At 36.2% G+C, this 18,986-nt stretch overlaps 1 long non-coding RNA gene and 1 pseudogene across 1 annotated transcript; one reads left to right on the forward strand and one right to left on the reverse strand.

Annotated features, from left to right (window-relative positions):
- Positions 1-1,224: 1,224 nt before the first annotated feature.
- Positions 1,225-18,851, reverse strand: LOC123619498 (uncharacterized). Its single transcript, XR_006728128.2, has 4 exons — positions 18,621-18,851; positions 17,361-17,413; positions 5,613-5,752; positions 1,225-5,517 (listed from the first exon to the last, which is right to left on the reverse strand). It is a non-coding gene; the product is annotated as an uncharacterized LOC123619498 (long non-coding RNA).
- On the forward strand, positions 8,771-11,134 carry LOC141579481 (10 kDa heat shock protein, mitochondrial pseudogene; annotated as a pseudogene).
- Positions 18,852-18,986: the final 135 nt, after the last annotated feature.

The following is an 18,986-nucleotide window of genomic DNA, read 5'->3' on the forward strand; positions in this document are numbered from 1 at the left end:
GTAAATCCAAAATGACTGGTGTCCTTATAAGAAGGCCATGTGAAGACACATATGCATAGGGAGAATGCCATGTAGTGATAGAGGCAGAAATTATAGTGGTATGTCTACAAGACAAGGAATTCCGAGGACTGTCAGCAACCATCAGAAGCTAAGAGAGAAGCATGGAACAGATTCTCCCTCAGACCTCCAAAAGTAATCAAACTGGCCACCACCTTGATTTCAGACTTCTAGCCTACAGAACTACCAGAGAATAAATTTCTGTTAAGTAACACAGTTTGTGGTACTTTGTCATGGCAGCCCTGGGAAACCAATACAGCCTCCTACTTCACAGCATACAAAAATTAACTCAAAATGGATCAAAGATCTAAACATAAGAGCTAAAACTTTAAAACTCTTAGAAGAAAATACAGGAGTAAATATGATCTTGGATTAGGTAATGGCTTCTTAGATATGATAACAAAATCACAAGCAACAGAAGGAAAAAGAAGACAAATTGAACTTCATTAAAATTAAAAATTTTTGTGCTTCAAAAGACACCATAAGAAAAGTGAAAAGAAAACCCTTGGTATGGGAGGAAATATTTGCAAATCATGTATCAGAGAAAGGACTTGCATCCAGAATATATAAAGAAATATTACAACCCAACAATAAAAATAAAAACTAAAAAATGCTCAAAGGATAAACATTTGAATAAACATTTCTCCAAAGAAGATGTACAAATGGCCAACCAGCACATTAAAAAGTGTCAACATCATTAGCCATTAGGGAAATACAAATCAAAATATAATGAGACACCACTACACATCCAGTAGGATGGCCATAATCAAAAAGACAGACAATATCAAACACAAGCAAGGATAGAGAAAAACTGGAACACTGATACATTGCTGGTTCCACTTTTAAGATATGTAGCCAAGAGAAATAAAAACATACAGTCACACAAAAATTTTTATAAATATTCATAAAGCATTATTCATAATAGCTGAAAAGTGCAAACAACCCAAAAGTCAATCAACTGATGAACAGATAAAGAAAATGTTGTATATCCATTCAATGGAATATTGTTTAGCAATAAAAAGAAATGAAATATTGATAGATGCTACAACATACATGAACCTTAAAAACATGCTAAGTAAAAGAAGTCACATACTGTATGATTCTATTTATATGAAATGTCCAGAATAGGCAAATCCAAGAAAACAGAAAGTAAATTAGTTGCCAGGGACTAGGGGAGGGATGAATGAGAAATGACTGCTAATGGGTACCAAAGTTTCTTCTGGGGTGATAAAAATGTTTTGAAATTAGAGAGTGATGACAGCTACACAATTCTATGAATATGCTAAAAAAAAACACTGAATTGTACATTCTAAAGGTGTAGATTTTATGGAATGTAAATTATCTCAGTAAAGCTTTTTTTTTTTTTTACAAAGTAGGTAAAGGGCAAAAATAAATACTTCTTTCCCTTAATCCACCATTTTACTTTATACTGACCTTTTGTTAACATTAATTTTAATTTTAAAAGCAATACATCTGGATTGAAGAAACTTTGAAGGAAGGTTTTTTAATCACCACAAATCTTACCAATCAATACTGAGACTTCCATTTTCTTTTCACCGGGTAAACATCAGCCTATTAAGTATTTCCTTTGTAACCGCTGTAGGAATTATTTGCTTTCTCAGTTTTAAAATTATTTTCTGAATCTGTACTCCTTTCCTATGTAGTTCATATACATAAATTCAGATCATAGTTAATCTCTACTTAAACTCTTCTCCTTAATCCTCTTTAGTTATTATTAGTACTTTATTTTCATCACTTTCAAAATGCTTCGTCACCAGCTCTCATTTAACCTGAGGAAACTGAGCCTTCCTTTCTTCTCTGTATAGAAAAGTTAAGTACTCAAGTCTCTAGATGGTCACTGCCCAATATGGTAGCCACTAAATGTGACTACTTAAAAATAATTAAAATTTACAAAAATAAAATATTCAGTTTCTCAGTCAGACGTGTCACACTGCAAGGGTTCAACAGCCACATGTAGCTAGATGTTACCATATTGAACAGCAGTGCTTCAGATCTTAGAAGTATTTTCAAAAGCAGTGTTATCAAAAGCATTTTATCTCTCCTGATATCTTAACTCTTTATTATTATTAATTTTAAATATTTACCAATGAATACATGTACAAAGTTTAAAAATGAAATATTCTTTATCTGGGTGCTAATTTGCGCAAGTGTGTTCACTTTAGGTTAATTTATCAGGCTGTACATTTATGAGTTGTACCCTTTTCTGTATATAGGTTGTTACATAGATGTTATATTTCAATAAAAAATTTACAAAACCCACAAGTCAAATACTATTATTTTAAAACAACAGTTTTCCTGCATCATTCCTCCCCTACCCTAGATCTGTTCATGAGGTCTGAGTTATAGTTCACCGCATCTGTTCACCAGAGGAAATTACCCCCAATTCATCCAACCATTTCCCTTGGATTTAACCTACTTATTTCTAAATATTATGTCTATGCTGCTATTTCTTGATTTATCCATTTTAGACTTTTATTTACTTATTTATTTTTTAATCTTATTAGACTTATTTTATTTTATTACTTTATTAGACTTTTATTTATTTATTTATTTACTTTTCACTGTATTTGTTGAGAACTTAGTTCTTTTTTGTTTCTCATACTTTGCCTCCTGGCCATCTTGTCAACATAGTTTTAATTTAAGTCAGCCAGTGCTTACATTATGATTATGATTTAAGTATTATTCATTGCTTAAGCAAACAATGCACTGTAATCATTATTCCTTTCTCATTACAAACTTTTATTTTTCCAGAACTTCATAACTGCTTCATTTTTCGCTTGATATCTCATATAAAATTTTCCAAATGCTCCCACATCTCTGCCAAAGGCCTATTAGTATTAATTCCCTTTTTTTTTTTTATAGTTCATTTGGAGTTCCCTTCTCTATAACTGAAATTCATCATCTCACAAACCCCCAGAAACTGCAAAAACTTAAGCACTACTTTCAAGGTATATCAGTTACTTCTTGTTTAAAATAGTCTCATTTGAGTAAATATTTAGTCAAAATCAAGATTCAAATTCTTCTACCCTCTCCTTCTCTTATCCTCTCTAAGGTGATCTAAGTTCCTAGAGAGACTTGGGTATGATTCTCGAATTGGAGGAAGGGAATCTGATCCCTGTACGGTCTTCCATCCATGCTGGTCTCTGCTGAGTTGTAGTTCACCCTGCCTGTCTTTAGATTTCTTGTGCTGATATCTAGGGTTCCTGCCTTGGCCTCTAGTCTGAGTCCTTTTTACTCCAGCTCCAAGTCTCTTTCAGTTTGCCAGCCTTCTCAGAACTTCCACATCCCATTGGATACTTTGGAACTCTCAGCTGTTTTGCCCATCATGGTGGGGTGTGGGAAAGGAATTTGTAAGGCTGCTTTTAGTTTGCCTAGGCACCTCCTTTAGCCACGGCCACTTTTTTGCTCGGGCACTATCTTAGATGTTGCATTTCTTTAAGAGTCTTACAGTCCTGCAAGGCTATACCCTAGAAAGTGAAACATAAGATTCATCTGCTTAGAACATCTCTTCAACTGGCTAATCTATCCTCACTTCAACTGCCAGAGCCAAGACCCAGTGCAGTAAGACACAGGAATGCTGGATTTTGTCTCAGGAACCCACAAGCAGCTAAACCTTAATCACTCTGCCTTTGATTCACAATTTCCTGTCTGCTGGCTGAATTCTTACTTCTTTTTGGAGAGATAATGATTTTTTTTAACATCATGCATTCTTCACATTTCTGTGGATCCTGGCATGAATTTTAAATAAGAAGTCCTGCTATACTGACTCTGTGGAACCCACAAAGCTGTAACAAAACCTAGTTCTTGCAAATAAAGGCCTTGCTTTCAAAAAATTAATGAATCATGACACAGCTATAAGAACAGAATGAAAAATAAAAATAATGAGAATACTCTCCAGGTATTGACAGGAAAAGATATCCAGCATATACTGACAAGTGAAAAAAAGCAAGGTACAGACAGCATGCACTATAGTTTACAACTACCTTTTTGTAAGAACAGAGTGAAATAAGAATAGATTGATCAATCAATATTTTTATTTTCATAAAGAAACACCATAAGAATCCACAACAAACTAATACAAATGCTTCTCTATAGGGGGAAGTGAGAGGGAATGGGATGAATGAGCATAGGGGTGTGTATTAGTGAGGATTCTCCAGAGAAACAGAACAGGGGTTGGAGGGATTGGGAGAGAACAGAGAAGATTTTATAAGATATTGGCTATAGCAGCTGAGAAGTCCCACTCTTTGCTGTCTGTCCACAAGCTGGAGACCCAGGAAAGCCGTGGTGTAATTCAAAGGCTGGAGAGCTAATGATACAGATTGCTGAAGCCTGAGAACCAGGAATACCAAGGACCAGAGGAGATCAATATCCAAGCTCAGTCAGTAGGTAGAGAAAGTGAATTCAACCACTCTCTGCCTTTTTTGCTTTATTCAGGCCTTCAACAGACTGGATGATGCCCACTCACATTAGGGAGGGCCATGTGCTTTACTTAATCCACCAATTCAAATACTAATCTCTTCAGAAACATCTTCACAGACTCATCCAGAAATAAAGTTTAGTCAGCTATCTTAGCATCTCAAGTTGACACATACAATTTACCATCACAGGGCAGGAGCAAAGTTTCTCAATGTTTGAATCACAGAAATTTTTATCTATTACAAAAAATGTGTTAAAGTTTTGTTTCCAAGTTTATTGTTTTTATTACATGTTTTTAAAAAATCCATTCAGCTATTCAATTATCTTCTCAGTAACTCTAGTCTACTTCATCTTCTAACTCACAATGGTGGCCTAGTAGTTTTAGCAAAACACCAATCCTGGATAAATCCAACTCTCCACCTATTTCATACTTCACCTGAGCAACTAAACCTGACTAAAGAAAAACATAAACAGGATGACTGATCTCATTTTATATTTACAAACAGAAATGTCTGGAAAACCTACTGTATCTTCAACAGTACCTGGAAATTCTACTCTATTTCCCTAGTTAATTTACTCTCCCACTCTCAGACATGATTAATTTATACATTTTCTCACCTCAAATTCCCACATTCCCTCTCCAATCCTCACATTAAGCGAATGACCTCTCCCCTCCCCATTTTACTGACAAAGGAAAAAAAAGAAAGAGAAAAAAGGAAGAAAAATTCCACAAGGTCCTATCACCACACCAGTTATGAATTATAACCAGTTGCAAATAACAAAGACACACATATCCCCAAGAAAAATAAAGGGGGGGGGGAGGCAGGAATCAGTGAGGCTTAAACAAATTATTTTATTTTCTCCCAGAATAAGAAGTCCAGAGGTAGGCAATCTAGGGCTTGTGTGGCAGCTCCACAATGTCATCAGGGACCTAGATTCTATCTTCCTGCATTTTTAGTAATGGCTTAAAATCATTTTATCATCATAGGTGGTTGCTAGAACTCCAGTCATCATGTCCACATTCTAGGCAAGAAAAAGAGAAAGGCCAAAGACATATGCCAGCTCAGTCAACCTTGTTTCTCAGAAACCCAACCAAAAAACTTCCACTAATAACTTACCAGAACTTGGTCACGTGGATGCCCATAGAGTACTTGGAACAGAAGCTCAGCCTTCCTCTCAACAAAATCAGGGTTCTGTAGTTATTCAGGAATGGAGGGGGGCAGGAAGATGAGGAGAAATTACCTGTTTTCTTATTTCACTGAGTTGGGGAGAGAAAAGAAGCAATCAGAAGAGAAATTCCACATAGTCTCACCACCAAGTCTAACTGCCAACCTGAATCCAAACTCATACCCTGGCTTCCTCCTGTGTCAGTGGATGAACTAGTGTGCTCCTTTCTCTGCAAAGGTAACCCTTTCAGTGGTGCACTTGAACCCTTCCCATTTCACCATTTTAAAACTTTGCTCCTTAAATCATCCCTTCCTTCCCCCACATCATCAATTTTCCCTCTCTTTTTTAATTCTCATTAGCAAATAAATATAAAATACCTCCCATATGAAAAAAAATCTCCCCTTTACTGAACATCCCTATCCAGCTATCCCAGCTATCACTCTTTATTCTGTTAAAGCAAAATTCCTCAGAAGAGGTTATTATTCCATTTTCTCCACTTCCTCACCTTGCAGTTTCTTTTAAACCCACCCCAATCAGGGCTTCATTCAGCCCTACTGGGTTTCATTGAAGCTACTCTTGCCCAAGTTACCAGTGATCTCTACAGTGCCAAATCTACTTGCCAGTTCTCAGACTTCATCTTATCCAGCCTCCCAGAAAAATCTGACACAGTTATCACTCTTCTGCTTGAAACACTTTCTTCATTTGGATTCCAGAACACACTTTTCATAATTTCTCCCTACACCACTATCTGGCCCTTCTCACTTTCAACTACTGGATACCCTTCCTAATTCTGAAAAGCTAAAGTGCTCCAGGGTTTAGTCCTTGGACCTCTTTTAATCTACATTTTCTTCCTAGGTGACCTCATCCAGTTTCTATTCTGATGACTCCTAAATTTATCTCCAACATGACTTCTCTGCACTTTAGCCCTCTGCCTAATAATCTCTCCTTAGATGTCTAACACACTGCATCTCAAACTCAACATATCCACATCTGAACTTTTGATTCCATTTCCCTATACCCACTCTTCCTTCAGTATTCCCCAGTGTTACTCAGGCCAAAAAGCTTGGGGTCATGATTGATGCCTCTCTCTTTCTCACCCTCCATCCAATGCATTACTAAATCCTGTCAGCATCACCTTCAAAATATATCCAGAAACCTGCCACTTTCTACCACCTCCACCACTACTGGTCCACCCTGGTCCAAGCAACTTTCACCTCTTATCTGCATTACTGTAATTCCCTTCCAGTTCATAGTCCTTACTCCACTCTTAAGCTCCTGTGGTTTATTCTCACAGCAGCCAGAACAAGCCTTTCAAGATCTAAGACAGAATACAGCATGGCTCAAAACTATGTAATGGCTTCCCACAATTTTCAGAATAAAACACAGTCTTTCCATGGCTAATATGAAAGACCATAACATGATCTAGACTATTTACACGGCTACTTCTCTGATCTCATTTCATAACACTGTCCCCCTTACTTACTCTGTTGTGGTCTCATTGACTTATTGGAGTTGCCTTAAAAAGACACATATCCTCAACCTCAGAGCTTTTGCACTTGATGTCCCCTTTGCTTGAAATGCCTACTCTATCACTTCATTCAGGTCTTTGTTCAAATAACTGCTTCCTCAGAGAGGACATCCCAGATCACTCTATCTAAAATAGTACCCCTCTGTAACTTCAATCTCTTTCCCAGAGTTATTTTTCTTCATAGAGCCTATTAGATTACCTGACATTGTAGTTCATATCTCTTTGCCATATGTTCATTTTCTTTCTTCCTACTAGAATATAAAATCCATGAGGGAAAGGACGTATTTTATTCATCATTATATCTACCCAACACTTAAAAGGAGTATCTGCCATGGTAGGTTCTCAATAAATATATGTCCAGGGGGTTGGGTATAGCTTAGTGGTAGAGTGAATACTTAGCATGCACGAAGTCCTGGGTTTAATTCCCGGTACCTCTATTAAAAAAAAAAAATACACACACACACACACACACACACACACATACACGTCAAATAAATAAAAATAGAAGCCATATTGTTTTCTACATGCACACAATGGACACTTTCCAGTCTTTACCCTCTGCAACATTTGACATTCTACAACTTCTCCTTGAAACTCTCTCTTTCCTTGGATTGTGAGAGCCCCTAAGTTCTCCCTCTCCAAACATTGCTTCTCATACTCCTTTTATAGAATTCTTTTCTCTACTTTAAGTATGATCATTCTTCAGACTCCCTACTAAAGCCAGGCTCTCCATTAAGACTACCACTCTCCAGCTCTGCATATTTCCCTGAGTGGTCTTCACCATCCTCGTGGCTTAATTATCATCTTTATGTTGAAGACATCAAATCTGCATCTCTCTCCTTTTTCCGTACCTGCATATATGACTGACTAGTAGACATCTCTAGGTATATGTACCACAGTCTCTTAAACCTCAAAATGTGTCAAAAGCTAAACTGTTAGCTTCCCCCGTGTCTCTTCTTCAGTTCCCACCTCTTCCTTCAGGATTCTGATCTCAGTTTAAAAAAAAAACAAAAAAACAAAAACCATTTAACCAGTTATTTAAACCAAAAACCTGAAAATAAACTTTCATTTCTCAGTTTCCTCATACCTTGTATCCAATCATCAAATGCAACATCCAACAACAAATTACATATTAAGCACCTACTATGTAACAGTAAATTTAGAGACGGGTGGTTTTAAGTTTGGCTAATCAGCTTCACAGTGTCAGAGCACTAAGTTGGCATCTCTTCGATTCTCTTTACATGAAAAGACTCAAAGTTGGTGGGGGAAGAGAGTATAGCTTGGTGGTAAGAGTCTGTGCTTAGCATGCACAAGGTCCTGGGTTCAATCCCCAGTATCTCCATTAAAAATAAATAAACCTTATTACCTACTATCCCCCCTCCCCAAAGACTCAAAGTCTTAAGGTGGCTCCAGGAATCAAACCTTCACAGAACATTTCCAAAAGCAGAAAGCAAGGGATAGGAATAAAGTAAAAGGGCTTTCCTCAGGGTGTAATCTCTTTTGAACAGGGTGAAAAACCATTCCCAGAAACACTCTAGCAGACTTCCCTGTATGTTCCAATAACCAGAACTGTGTCCAATTATGAAGGAGACTGAGAAAGCAAGTATCTGGCAAAGGGAAACAGGGTTCCCTCAATTTGTCCCCTGGGATTGAGCACATGCATACTCTTAATAAAAGGGAGGAGGGCTTCTCTTGGCAATGAATAATGGTAGAAAGTGGTCTTTGGAAGGGCAGTCAAGATTGACTTTCACAAAAACAGACATGGAGCTTATATTCCAATTAGGGAGAAATTTTAAACAAGTAAATAAATATACAAAAAAAAGGTAATTTCATATTCTATAAATGCTATGAAATAAGGTGATCTGATAGAAAGTAATGGGCATATTTTGAAGATAAAACTGATAGAATTTACTAATGGGATTGAATATTACAGCATGATAAAAAGATGATTCTGACTGTGGGTCTCTCCTTGTAGTGGAGACACGAGATGGCGTAGGAACTGCAGTGGCGGCCGAAAACACTGCAGGACAGGCATTTAGAAAGCTTCTTCCCCTCTTTGACCAAGTATTAGTTGAAAGGAATACAGTTGAAACTGTAACCAAAGGAGGCATTATGCTTCCAGAAAAATCTCAAGGAAAAGTATCGCAAGCAACAGTAGTAGCTGTTGGATTGGGCTCTAAAGGAAAGGCTAGATTCAACTACTTAGTGGAAAGTTGGATATAAAGTTCTTCTCCCAGAATATAAAGGACTAAAGTAGTTCTAGACAACAAGGATCACTTCTTATTTAGAGATGGTGACATTCTTGGAAAGTATGCAGACTGAAATAAATAGCTATTGAAATGACATCACATGAAGCTGCTCATTCCACTGAAGTTCTGAAATCTTTCATGTAAATAATTTCCATGTCTAGCTTTTATAATTAACTAATGATATCCAAACTAATGACATCCAGTGACTCCAAAATTTAGTTTCACTGTACAGATATAAACATTTCCAAATAAAAATATATAAGTTAAAAAACCCAAATAAAAAAGATGATTCTAAGCTAGTATTGATTTCCATTCATAAATGAAGCTTGAGAAAGATAATTAAGGGTCTAAAGTCATACCACTATTAACTAACATAGAATTGAAACTAGATCTGAAATCAAAGCCTGTTTTCTTTCCCCTATACCATCTGTGAAAAAAGAACACAAAGTAACATAAATAAATTTGTAACAATATAATAAATAAGAATAAAAGGCCAAATGTTTGAAAATAGTTGATACTTGGTAAATTGTTGCTACTTGTTATTTCTGTCTTTCCTTATAGAGCTGGCTAAATGAACAAAATATTTTGTGAATTTTTGTGTCTAAACCACAAAATGGAACTATCAAAAATGTTCCTGACTGTTAGAACAGTAGCAAATGGCCATGATATTAAGTATCAAAGATGGGAGGCAAATAGCAACACAGGGTTTTCCCACTATATCAAAGACTCAAAGCAAATAGTTGCAGGCCCTGAAACAGCCTGACAAAAGACCTATATAATCAATAGAACGATGTTAAGGTAGTGGGTAATACTATATTTACATTCCAGCAATAAATAATTACTATTTAGTTATTAAATATAGACAAATTATATACATCATATACAATATAAACAAATAGACCCATCTAAGTTTAGTTTGGGTAAAAAAGAAAAATAAAGTCTTTCCCCTCAAGTACTAATGAGGTAGCAAAATAAACTACCTTAGTATCATTCAATATTTTTCTGGCATAAAGATACCAGACTAGATTATATTTAAAGGTCCCTTATGATTCTATTACTCTCTGAAAACCTAAGGTATCATTAGGGACCTAAAAAAAAAAAAAACATCAAGTGCTTCCTCATTCACAGCAGGGGAATTCACAAATAATAAGGCTAGCAAAGTTAATGATTTTAGAAAAGTCTCTGAGGAAACATATAGGCTCACAGGAGAAATTCTCTGCAGTTAAATTTCTAAGGTTCTGAAGAGCTAGGAGGAGACAGGTGCTTGCTTTCAAATGGCTTTCATCCAGAGCAGACAGCAAAATGGAGTTCAGCAGTATGTTACCTAAAACTCATTTTTTTTTCCAGTCAAGGAAAGCTAATTATTTTCCATCTTCTTTTAAGAGTAAGTGAGATAATATTCAACTATATTCCTGTCCTCTATAACCCTGTTTAGGAAACATGTACAAATTTGGATCTTGACTTGAAAACCTTTAAACACTTATTAACAGTGTAAATTTATTATTTGTTTGATATGAAGGGTGAAGCCTTTATCAAATTTGAATAAGATAATAGCTGAATATAAATTATGAATTTTTACTGTCTTATGTTTATCTTTTTTTGTTGTTGTTGTTACTAATACACTATCACTGGGAGGATATTTTCAATATTGTAATGATAGGAATAGATTTCTGCTAGGATCATTTCCAAGCCATACTTTAACCCTAACTAACCACCTTATATGCTTCCAAGTATTAGCAATGTAGCTTATGGTTTTGGAATAGATTTTCCTGAAAGAAAGAGAGGGGGGAGGAAAAAAAACTAGTCTATTCACTATAATCTGGGCTTTGTAACAAGTACTAAGCTATAACCAATTAATTTATCTTGACATAACATCAGAAAGCAGTTGTTATTATATAGAGATATGTTTTACATTGGTGATTGCCAGAAAGGAGGGTGGTTCAGGGCACAGGCAAAATAGACGAAGAAGATTAAGAGGCACAAACTTCTAGTTACGAAATAAGTCATGGGATATAATACACAGAATGGGGAATTTAGTCAATAATATTGTAATACTTTTAAATGGTGACAAATGATAACTAGACTTATCATGGTGATCATCTCGTAATGTTGTAAAATAAAGAAAATCTCATTTTAAATGGAGTCAGGAAGCCCTGAAGTCCCTGGGGGAGCTCTCATGCACATACCACTCTTGAAGCCTGAATAACCAGCATGAAGAAGGAAGATAAAAAATGTTACTTTTCTTCTGGTACAAGGGAGGAATTTTATCTCCTGCTTTTAAAAAAGGAAGATCCATCTCTGTCCCAGCAACAACACTCTAACACTGCTTGCAGCCAGTAAGAAACAGCCACAACCTTTAAACTCTTCTGCAATGAACTTTTCTTCAAAACCACCTTCCCCAATTTCCTCCTAAAACCTAACAAAAGCAAGCCTTTTCCTTTGTTCCTCTGGGCTTGCCTATGATTCTTCATAGCTTGCCTGTCCCAAATTGCAATTCTCTGCTATTCCCAAATAAACCCATTTTGTGATAAAATAATTGGCTGTTTTATTTTTGAGGTCAACATTAATTGGTGATCAGAAGTGGGATCCAAAGAAGATTCCCAACAATTCTGAGGCTGGTGAGCAAACAGGTGCCAGTACCCACAGAGCCCACTGAGCTCACTGCTTTCTCACTGACTTTTGAGTTTGAGAGTAAGTCTCTTCTGGATTGTAGCTCCATATTCTTTGCATTTTGAGTTCTCTGGCTTTATTTAGGATCTGTTTTTATGAAGCTTCCTGGTAAGTCACCTATCTTTTCAAAAGTGGAAAAAAAGCACACAATTCCTGGTGTTTTAGAATAGCTGTTGGAAAACAGGGCCCTCATAACTAAGAGGTTTTAGGGAATCAAAGGCAAGAAAGGTTTCACCTGGTCCTTGGACCAGGCTCTGGTGCCTTTCTGTTAAAATGGGTGAACTTTTGGATAATTTGGAATTGCAATGGCCATTATGGGGAAGTTTTGTTTTAGATAAGCCCACCGGAAGGGGCACCCTTAAAACAGAGGATCCCAAACCTCTCACAGACGATGGAATTCATTATTTGATTGGTATACAGAAGCTTCTAAAAGACAAAATGACTTAACAACATGCAAATAAAAAATCTTTGGTAGAAAACCGACCATCTGAGCAAGTAACCCTATCTTATTCCATCTGCCAGAAAACAATTTGGATGCAACTTTTCCTTTGAGTTTTATACCTCAGACAGAGCTGAATTTAAAAAAAAAAAAACCATCAGATCTCTGTGTCTGTATATTACGTATGTCTGTATGTGTATATGATATTTTTCTACCTCTGGATGATACTGCCAAAATTAATTTGTAAAGAGCTCTATTTTAGTGACTTAAAGAAAAACTATTTCTATAAATCAAATATACTCTCAGAAATAAACTGTGTTTTTTGTTTTTCAAGTTTCTAAATGCTTTTCAAGTCCCAAAGTTCATACTCTTTGATAAATAAAAAGCTAGTTTAAACATGTTGGTTTAATGAAAACAGGCATGTCTTCAATCAATTTTTTTTAAATTTTTTTTGGGGGGGGGTAATTAGGTTTACTCATTTATTTATTTTTAGAGGAGGTACTGGGGATTGAACCAAGGACTTTATGTATGCTAAGCATATACTTTACCACTTGAACTATACCCTCCCCACCCGGAGTAGTCAATATTGAATGCAACTACACAACTTTCTCTACCTGGGCTCACTGATCAACTGAGATGCTACTTGCTACAGAATCTGCCAATAAGAAAAACAACTTAAGATGATGGTTAGCTGTTCTTAATGCCTAATCCAAGCATAACTGTTAAAAACAAATGTTTTTTTTAAATGAAAATAAGATAGAAGTTTATACTGAGTTAAACTAAATAATAGATTTCAAATAATATCTAAATCATTTCCAAGTAAAATAAACATTAAATGGTAACATAAATTTATTTACTTTTGACTTTTTAATTTTTACAGGGAAAAATATTTGGGTCTATTAACAAACATATTTTGCACTATACTGAAAAAAATTGATTATGAGGAACAATATACTTCTAAAATTTTTTAATGTATTTATAAGTTTGCTAATCTACCACAGGATGCTCATATATGATAGACAATTCACAATTGCCTGCTTTCCAGTTTTTACTGGGAAGTAAAGATTACAAATAGCTTAAAAGGTTAGAAAAAGAGCTGAGAATACAAAATGAACCAAAGAGAAAATGTCAAAACACTTAGAGTAATAAGCGTAAACTAACTCCGCACAAACTGTTTTGCACTGAAGTTGAGAGAATGCAGGCAAAGCAGCAAGTGCCCCTTTGGAAGCTGAAAGCAGCAGAACTCCCATGAAAGCTTTCTCCTCCTGTGGGAGGATTTACTGTAACTTCTTATTTTCCAAACTGTGGTTACAGACCACTGGTGAATTATGATTAACATTTATTTAAATAGAGAATATTTGTGCAGATAAGTGGATAACATTTATCTTCAATGTAGCTATAATTTATAGATTTATTATGTATTTATTATCTATATATAAATAAGAAAATGGTTTCACAAACTGCAAAATGGAATATATGCATGATGTATACTAAAAATAGGAAATACATGCCAGCTTATTAAGCTTTTATTTCAGTTTCTTAAATGGTTTTATATATGTAAGTATGTCCTGGGCCATAATATACACTATATTTCTTACTGTGGAATGATCTAACACATTTGAAAGACACTGTTTGTTTACCACAGTGAACTGAGCAACAAAAAGAGTCTATGCAACCAGCTGAAAAGGCTTTGTCTTTTCAGATTTAGAGCCAGGCAGCAATCTTTGTTTAAAAGAATAACCCCCATTTCTTCTAACTAATTGCAAGGCTGGAAACTCTGTTGGTAGCTTCCCAGATATTTATAACTCTGTCATCAATTTAGAAGTTGACATGCCATCTTTCAAATCTTTATTCTGCCTACTCAATTTGGAGCAAACCTTTTCAGCAATAATGTGGGGATCCTGTTGCCTCCCACCTCACCATTCTATCATTTCCAGCATAGCAGAGCCATGTCAGGATGAGCCAGTACAAACAAACCTCATACTATAATTTCCAAAAAGCATATGGCTTATTTTAACTATATTATATAGAAGGAGTTTATATTCATTTAATGTAATGCATAGGCAATTATGCTATCCTAAGAGTAAATCTGTAATTATTCTGTAACAAATGCCTTACATTTACTCAAAGACTTTTAAGTTTTTGAAATTGAGAAAACAATATTTGAAGTAATAAAATTGAAACTGTCAGAAAAAAAAAGAGTTTTTAAAAAATATAGGTTGCAGTAGACAATCCCTTGCTAAAACTGATTTGTGAAAGAGCTAAGGCTTCTTGGAACTATGTAACCTTCTGTATTTGCCTTTGAAATCTTTTTGTCATTTGGGTTAAATGAGTAATATTATTTCATAGTGATCTGTGATCCTATTTTGACTAAATATTTTTGACAAACTTTCCAAAAATCAAATTCTAAATGAACTCTTTTTGACATTAGACTACCTCTGGGATTTTTCCAGAGGGTCCCTGGAGCATCTCAAAGGATTGGTTCTCTCTCCTTATAAAAAGGAAGGTATTAAAATAATTAGGATTATTTGATATGTTAAATTGCATGGGAAGCATTTTCAAGTAAGAAATAATACTAGGTCTCCTTTATGTTACATCTGTGCAGGTATGTGTACAGGTATTTCAGAAATTACATAACCTTCCTAGAAATCTGATATGTCCTGGTATCATGTTATCATTCATAATTCCAGCTATTATCTTAAAATGTTGTATGTCACAGAAGTAACCTAATTCCCTTGTGAACTGCATTATAATGAACTCTTAATCTTTAATTCTTGCTATTTTTAAGTCTTTTGTTATTTATAGACAGTTACTGTTTCGCTCCAATACTTTGCAAAAACGTTCCTACAGCTTCAAGGAACTTCATCTTCAAGGAGATTCATGGAAAAGACCCTGACAAGTACTCAAGAATGCAGGTTTCTGATAACTTTAACATGGTAACACTGAACTTGGCAAAAGTTTCTAAAAATTTAATGGAAAACTGATAGATTCATAAAGCTGCTAACCCAATATCAAGATCAACAAGAATTAATACAGGAGACTAAATGAACTAATGAGGATGATTACATTTTTATGACTTCTTATACTGGTTCTCTAATGTTTTACTTTTCCAGATTTAAGGAAACTTTTTCTCTTAAGCATCTGTGACAGCAATTTGGTAAAATATACTTTTGAAAGCAAAGATCAAATATTTCTCTTTTTTCCCTACCTGAAACCTCCAGGATTCAGAAACACTTACTAAGCATTCTATTGTTAATGACAGTATTTACATAAGTTAAAATAATCTATTCTCCCTGTAACAGAAAATAACTGGAAATATTGGCTATATTACCAAGTCTTTGACCAGATTATCATACTCAAGAGAGCTATACATAGACTCAGATATAATCAGACAATTTTAAGAAACTGCTTGGGAAAATTGGCCTAGTACCTTGCATACAATTTAGTAATCTTAAGAGTTTACATGGTCAATCACTATTCTTGCCACATTTATGTAAATAATGAGACCAAATTTAATACAAATTAGGTTTACCATGATTATCTTTGGCAAAAAAGGGAATAATTATGGAGAGAGAAATTATGTTTGCACCTTTGTAGACATTAGATTCTTGTCCTGCTAATTATTGCTAAGGTTTTATCACACACCTGTAAGCTGGACCAGATCTAAACTCCTAATTTCGTCACATATCTGACTACAAATCTTCAAACTAATGTTTCCAATTTTCTCTTACCCTTCTGACCTGAAATCAATAAAAACAAAGATTCCTTAAATATCCTTGGAAGGGACTATACTAGGTCCTCCTCACTATGCAGATAACAGCCAAACTTTAGAGACTCAAGCCTTGGGTACACTTCCCACAGCTAAAGAAGGCTCCACCTGACATTCAGTCCTACTCAAGCACTGGAGACCTCCGAATCAAACAGACCAGGAATTGAAGCAGGCAACAGCTGAAGGAGACAGCTTTCCCAAGATGACCAGACTAAGCCTGCACACCATTTCCCACTGTTACTTCCTACCTATCCTTTCCCTCTTTTTCTTAAGAAGAAATGCTCTTAACTGCATTTCTCTATCTATTACAAAAGAGGGAAATTTATCTAATTGTTGGGCTTGTCACCAGAAACTTTGATCTGTTCATGACAATAGTGACACTTTAGTCCATCCTGTGATGAATTTTTTCACCTGTCCCAAGTGCTGCTGCTAATTTTACCTGGTGTCCCTTGATGACAGCTACAAAGTAAGATTTCTGAAGCTTCCCATTGGTCCACCCCATTAAGTCTCCATGGTCACCTTAACTGAGAACTTCAAGGAGGCATACATGTCTCCAAGAATGCCTCCATAGGGCCAACCTTTCTCCTTTGGGTCAGAATAAGTACCAATGAATGTATGATCAGAAATCTCTTCCTAACATTAGGAAAGCTTGCTGATTCCACAGCCAAAGCAATAGCAATCCAGCAATGGTCACGTGACTCATTGACTGACTAAATTAATTTTGCGTAATAGCATGGTCCTTGATTATCCACTTGCTGAGCAAAGAGGCATTTATACTATAGCAAATACCACCTGTTGCATATGAATAAATGCCTCTGGAGAACAGAAACTCAATTACACAAAATCAGGGAACAAGCCCATTGGTTACAATAACTTTCATCTGCTGACCCCTACTTTCTCTTCTGACCTATTTAGCTGGTTACCTTCAGGTATGGGCTTCTGGTTTAAAACCATCACACAACATGTTAATTTTAACTCTACTTTATATAAGCATTTTTACATTTTGTACCTGTTGCCTGTTAAATCTTTATAGAAATTACTTACCCAAGAGAGTGATGCTAGCTCAGCTCTTCAAGATGATCTCCAATGCTTAAGCTCTTGATAAGAGATAGAGTTTAAAATGAGAAATGCCTGAGAGTTCTCCCTCCTACTCTTCCTCATTACTCAAATATGGCCTCAATGGTTTCCAATCGCACTTTCCCTCCCATGTGAGACATGACAACCAAGAAAAGTCCTTCCAGGCACTGAAGGACAAAACCACTAAATGTAGAAGAACTGCTTCTTAGTCAGCAATGCTTTAGAGGAAAGATCTTGATCAAAAGGGGGTAAATATGAACATAAATGAAGGACATCTCATTTTAAATGGAGTTGGGAAGTCCTGAAGGCAGAACTCTCAAAACATATAGTACTAGGTGGAGCCTGCATAACCAGCAGGAAGAAGGAAGATAAGAACTTTTTTTCTTTTCTTTTTTTTTAAAGAATGTTACTTTTCTTCTGGTACAAGGGAGAACATTTTCACGTAGGAATTCTATCTACTGCTTTTATAAAAATGAAAGATCCTTCTCTGCCCCAGCTTGTTCTAACCACCACTTGCAGCCAATGAGAAATAGCCACGATCTTGAACTCTCATTCTTCTTCAATGAACTTTTCAAACAATCCTCCCTAATTTCTCCCAAAACCTAATAAAAACAAGCCCCTCTCCTTTGTTCTGTTGATTTGCCTATGATTTTCCCATAGCTTGCCTGTCCCAAATTGCAATTCTCTGCTTTTTCCAAATAAATCCATGTTACTGGCAAAATAACTGGCTATTTTATCTCTGAGGTTGACAATGCATATAAATGTAAAATCACTATGTTGTACACTTGAAACTAAAATAACATTGTATGTCAATTATACTTCACTTTAAAATTTTTTCCTACTTCCTAACATCCTTCAGTGTCAATTTCTTCCTTCCCCGTTTCTGTCCTCACGTCTTCAATTCAGCTATTAAATTTGAAATGTGTCTTTAAATCTCCCTTTCTAAAAAGCCCCTAGAGCTATTCCATAAAGTTGGTTGGTTTAGGTCTAAAAATGGGGCCTATTCTGCCCTTTTAACAACTTAGGTGTTCAGTGCTTAGGTACTTACTCTTTGAATGAAATAATACCTGCTTCCAACGTTCGGTATCTTTAGTTTAAAGAACAAGTCATTACAGTAAACCAAATACAACTACTCTTGTTTTCTAAACCTTGCTCCTTCACCTTATCAGTTTAGTGCGTTCTGTACTGCCTTTAAAGGAACTGAGAAGAGAAAAAGGCAAAACTCACTGACAAATTGAGACAACATGAAACTGATCAGCTGAACTATCCGAACCAGATGTTTCTGCATTTCATGGTCTTCATCTTTAAAACTGTGTGGCTTCTTAAGTCTTAGGATTCGTCCAGAGGAAGGCAATTAAGCCTCCATTCCCTTGTTGGTTTATTCTGAACCTGCGCCCCACCCCCACCCTCACCCCCGCCCAGGCCCTGACAGCCATGCGCCAAAGACTGCAGCACCCGAGCTCGCGGCCCGCAGGCGCCGCGGACCCCGCCCGACACGGCCGGCGCGGGGAGGGGGCTCGGAGCCAGGAGCCCGCCTCTGCGGAGGCCCAGCCGGGCGCCGAGTGGGCGCGCCGGGCCGAGGGAGGGGCCTGC

Source organism: Camelus bactrianus, chromosome 12 (genome assembly GCF_048773025.1).
Source record: "Camelus bactrianus isolate YW-2024 breed Bactrian camel chromosome 12, ASM4877302v1, whole genome shotgun sequence".
NCBI lineage: Eukaryota > Metazoa > Chordata > Mammalia > Artiodactyla > Camelidae > Camelus > Camelus bactrianus.